General features: G+C 35.9%; 1 long non-coding RNA gene across 1 annotated transcript; it reads right to left on the bottom strand.

The window, feature by feature from the left end:
- Positions 1-1,593: 1,593 nt before the first annotated feature.
- On the bottom strand, positions 1,594-5,047 carry LOC105447288. The gene is made up of 3 exons (XR_974029.2): positions 4,961-5,047; positions 4,582-4,641; positions 1,594-2,175 (listed from the first exon to the last, which is right to left on the bottom strand). It is a non-coding gene; the product is annotated as an uncharacterized LOC105447288 (long non-coding RNA).
- Between the last annotated feature and the right edge of the window lie 214 nt (positions 5,048-5,261).

Raw genomic sequence — 5,261 nt, 5'->3', positions numbered from 1 at the left:
CATATAGATGTTGAAATGAGCATAATTTTATGTGAAACATACCACCAGGGGGTTCCGTGGATGTGAGCTAATCAAGATATTCCAAATATGCCAAGAATGTGGGGGTTGCTGTATAAGTAGATGCGCATGCGCTTCACAACTATTATGGCTAATGTGCAGAAAGAGAGAGTGAGAGTGAGTGAGAGAGAGAGAGAGAGAGAGAGAGAGGGGGGAAAGAGAGAGAAAGAGAGAGCAAGAGAGAAAGAGAGAGACAGAGAGATGGAGAGAGGGAGGGAGAGAGGGAGGGAGAGAGAGGGAGAGGGGGAGAGGGAGAGAGAGAGGGAGAGGGGGTGGAAGGGGTTGGGAAGGGGTGGGAGGGAGAGAAAAGCCGAGAAAGAGGGAAAGAAGTGAGTAAAGGAAAATCGAGAAAGAAAAAAAAAGAGACACATTTTTTGGAGTGCTCGTGGAGGCACACAGAGTCACAGAAAGGAGGAAGATCGAGAGGGGGAAAAAAAAAAGTTTTTTTTTTTGGAGTGCTGATCGAGGCAAAATAGAGACACAATGACAATGACAATTTATTCTCATGTCACCCACATTGGGGTTTTGGAGAAGAGTTGAATCAGTTTTAATTTGTCAATTTAACACTGTAAAATATACAATACAAATCGAATTAATGTTAATCAATACAAAATAACACTATCGACAATAGTGAGAAAAATTATGATGATAATGATAATAATAATAATAATTACAATATTGATAATAATAATTATGATAATTAAAAACAAAACGATAATAATAACTACTACGATAATTAATGACGAAATTAATGGAAGCAATTGAAAAAGAAGAAAGTCTCTGGCATCAGTAAATTGATATTCGAATTAATGAATTACTGAAAATATTCTTGATATCAATTTAATAATTTGATATAAGACAAAAAAGAGAAACATAACGTTAATATTGAACTCATAACATGTTTTTTGCACATACTTAAATTAATGAAAATGAATCATTATTTACCGACAGAATATTTTTGGAATTAAAAAGCTGATCCATTTTGAGTGTATTTGGTCATTCAATAAATATTTATCGATGAACAATTTTCTGTCTGAACGAAGGCAGGGAATACAAACAAGTAATGAAACTCATCCCCAAGCGAAATACGTATTAGGTGCATTGCGTTAAAATGGCACGTTGTTTGGCAACGGAATTATCTTATTACGTATTGTTACAAATTAATGGTTAAAATCATCTCTATCTCCATTTGTAGGCTTCTTCATTATACATGTAATGTGTTTTTGTTAATGATAATAACAATAATCCGCTTTTATATAGCGCCCAATACATCGATACAACGATGTGCCTAAGCGCTTTACAAATAAAATTATTACCCCGGTCATCGGATCCGTACCCGCACACAATGTATGCACATTTGCCACTCCCTGGGGAGCATTCCAGCCAGTCGCCATTTTACAAGCGCACACTAACGTCTTGCTCATCCAATCCAACCACATGAACTTTCGCATCCTACCGATTTAACACCTGGGTGGAGAGTAGCAAGTGCAGGTAAATATCTTGCCAAAGGATATTAGCGCCGTGTCGGGATTCGAACCCTCGACCTTCACATCTCCAGTCAAGCGCCTTAAACCACTCGACCACGACATTCCTGATATATCAGCTAAAAGCACGTATCATAAAAAGACATTATTAATGTAAATTCATAAAACAGCTGCATCATTCTTTGAACTATAAGGCTTGTTCAGTTCTGGCTGAATTCATTGATAAAATATTTTTCTTTAATCTTACGTTTAGTTTCTTTTTCTGTCCTCATTTTATAAAAAGGTATGGCATCAAAATTCTGGATTCATTCCTTTTGCAAACCTTGATATATTATTACTCACATTTACGATTTGATATTTTTTTAATCTCTTATGTGTTGACAATGGATTGTCATTCTATTCCTCAAAATATCTCCAGTCTCTCCGATATACTGTTTATCACAACCATTACAATTTAGACAGGCGAGCTACACAGACGATCATCAATGGTCCCCATAATTGTCTTTAATGCATAACGGTTCATTTCACCATCATCCTTCCATTTAACGGGCTTCTTCTGTACTTTGGCGACGATGTAATCGAAAATCGCCTCGATCAGTCTCTCTACGAAACGGGATCCCAAGCGTTTAATTTTCTAGAGAAAACGGGAGGAAACGACATGAAATGGAATTATTTAAAAGGCTCGAATTAAGAGATATATATATGCTAAGTGCCAAGTGGTAAAATCACATGGTTTTGTAAGCCTCGCCTTTGTTGTGGTGCTCTACTCTTTAAACAGTTTTAAGATGAAGCTTACAATTCGCACGAAATAACATTACCCAAGAAATGTGTACAATTTATACAAGTGGGGGTCAATTTTATAATTATAGTCTCTTGTATGTTTTATCATTATATATGACCCCTGTAGGTACACAGTTAAAATTTTTGTGAACAAGTTGTTTAAAAGTTTAAACAACTCTTGATTAACGGGTGACCTGATCTAAGAGTTGTTTAAAATGTTAAGCAACTCGAGTTGTTTAAAGTTTAAACACTTAGTTGATCAACATTTTGAACAACTTGTTTAAAATCACAATTTAAACAACCGGTGTTGTTTAAAGACGGTTGTTTAAAACGGAGCTGTTGTTCAGTGGAGGTTGTTTACACCAACTGGGTTGTTTAAAGAAAGTTGTTTAAAAAGGAGCTGTTGTTCAGTGGGGGTTGTTTACACCAACTGGGTTGTTTAAAGAAAGTTGTTTAAAAAGGAGCTGTTGTTCAGTGGGGGTTGTTTACACCAACTGGGTTGCTTAAAGAAAGTTGTTTAAAATGGAGCTGTTGTTCAGTTGGGGTTGTTTAAACCAACTGGGTTGTTTAAAGAAAGTTGTTTAAAAAGGAGCTGTTGTTCAGTGGGGGTTGTTTACAACAAAAGGGTTGTATAATGGGGTATAATTTGGGTTTGATACTCTGAATAAGTGCACCACTACTTCTGGGTCTCTATATAGGTATATGAAGACTAGGGTAATTCTGCAATTCATGAATTAGCGCCAAAACAGTGCCCATTTTGCATGAGCGCGCATGCACGCACGTATAAACTGCATATATAGGGATGCATGCAATCCCTATGGCAAGGAATTTAGCACACGTTATAACCGAGTGCGCGATCAGTGCCGCACTGCATGACGCGACGATTTTAAGTCTACCTGTATTCTGACATTTGCGTACAGATACCGAAAATTTTAACTGTGAACTTACGCTATAAATTAAAAACTTCAAAGTGGTTAATAGAAAAGTGATTTCAATTAAGCCATTGAATCCCGGTGGTAACGGTCATACGTGTCACTCTTTGCAGGGGAGTGACCCCACCGGGTTGAATCCCCAGTCACTTAGAAGCGCGTCGGTAGCTTGGTCGGCCATGATGTTGTGTTGTGGGTTGGAAAGTAATAACTATTAAGCTAAATAAATGTAAGTATAGAGACAAACAAAATGAAGCCTGCAGAAACACGTGTGGTTGCTTTGGTAGTTTAATCCAGACTCAATGTCCATGTGCTTTTACATATGTATCAATCTGTGTAGTCAGCAAAAGACCCTTGCATACACTTGCATTGTGTGTATGCATCTAATATGAATAACAATGAGCTGTGCCTTAACAGCTGCACTGCATTTCTAAGTGGCATGTCAATTTCAATTGCATGTTAGTTTCAAGGAACCTGTTTCTAAACATAACAATGTGAAATAAAGCCTTTAGCCAACACGCACTTAACTGGCACGAGACACATGACGTCATATGTAAACAACACTGTCTAAAAGCTCTCGTATAGTAAATATAGCAGTCATTAAATTTTAAACAACGAATGTTTAACAAAATTACTTCTGTTTCGAGCAACATTGTTTACAATTTGATCAACTGTTGTTTAAGATAGTGTACAACTGTAAGTGAACATCACTTTTTTAAACAGCGTTTTTACTGTGTAGAACAGCTCAGTATGGCTATCCATTTGCACATTGCAATGTCATTCATGTTACCTATTCATTTTGTAAATTCTTAAATAAATATATTTTGGAAATGAATAAGCAAAAAAAAAAAAAATAAATAAATAAATAAATAAAAAAAATAAATAAATAAATAAATAAACAAATAAATAAATGAATGAATAAATAAATAAGTTATCATCACCACCATCATAATCAACATTATAAACATGTATAACGGTCTTACCAAAATCCTTACATGCCAGCGGGCGTTTTGATTCATAAATGAATGCTGTTTATTATTGGAAAAAAAAAACATCTTCTACCATTAAGGTAAATAAATAATATATACAAAGCAAATGAATTCTAAGTGAACCCTGACGCACAGAATATAAACGCTTTAGAAATATTTGAATTCATTAAGTGGCTAAATGTGAGACTGTCGCTAAAGCCTCGCGTGCTTTCTGACAACTTTCTACGGGTTACTAGACCGACACTGTCGGTCTAGTGGGCTGACTGTCTAACGGAGCACCCGCTACTGACTATATTCAAATGAAATAAATAATATTATTCGACTTAGAGATAATGAACTTACATCTCGCCAACCCATCTTTATGTGTTCACGAGCCTCGGTAAAAGTGTGTTGAAATAGATTCTGATTAGAGAAAAGAGAGGGGAAATATGTTATTTGCCAAATAGTGACTCCTGAACAAATAAATAGAGATTAAGAATTAAGGGCCCATATAAACTGCCCCCGTAACAACGAATGAGTGAACTGTCCATCCTAACAAATACACAGAATGTGGAAAGGGCCATTACTGTCCGACACACTCCATTGCTAGGTAATGCCAGGATTGCAAGCAGGCCTATAAGTATTTTATTTCTATTTCTGTATTATCTTGTATACTTTACATATTCTGAGTAGAGAAAAGAGGATAACATTTCTTATATCTATAATGGGAAACAAAGCTTACCTGCTGAATCTGTATATTTCGAAGATTTTTGCCGTTCAAGTACGATTGCCAGTTGACACTTTGTAGAAGAAAAAATGCTATAAATTCATAGACGCTATGTAACGTCAAAGCAAATTTCAGAGCTTCAGTTCTAACCGGGTGCAGTTTACTGTCTGCAACTAAGAAGTGACATGCAGCTTACGATGTACAAGCATTTAAGAGTGATGATTAACCTCTTAGTAACAAAATGAAATCGTTAATGATTCACTTTATAATTTCCTATAAATAATCGGGTAAAGAAAATATCTTAAGGACATCAATT

Source organism: Strongylocentrotus purpuratus, unplaced genomic scaffold (assembly GCF_000002235.5).
Source record: "Strongylocentrotus purpuratus isolate Spur 01 unplaced genomic scaffold, Spur_5.0 spur5_scaffold_8, whole genome shotgun sequence".
Taxonomy (NCBI): domain Eukaryota; kingdom Metazoa; phylum Echinodermata; class Echinoidea; order Camarodonta; family Strongylocentrotidae; genus Strongylocentrotus; species Strongylocentrotus purpuratus.
The sequence above is the reverse complement of the archived record's forward strand: the minus strand, read 5'-3'. Positions and strand labels throughout refer to the sequence as shown.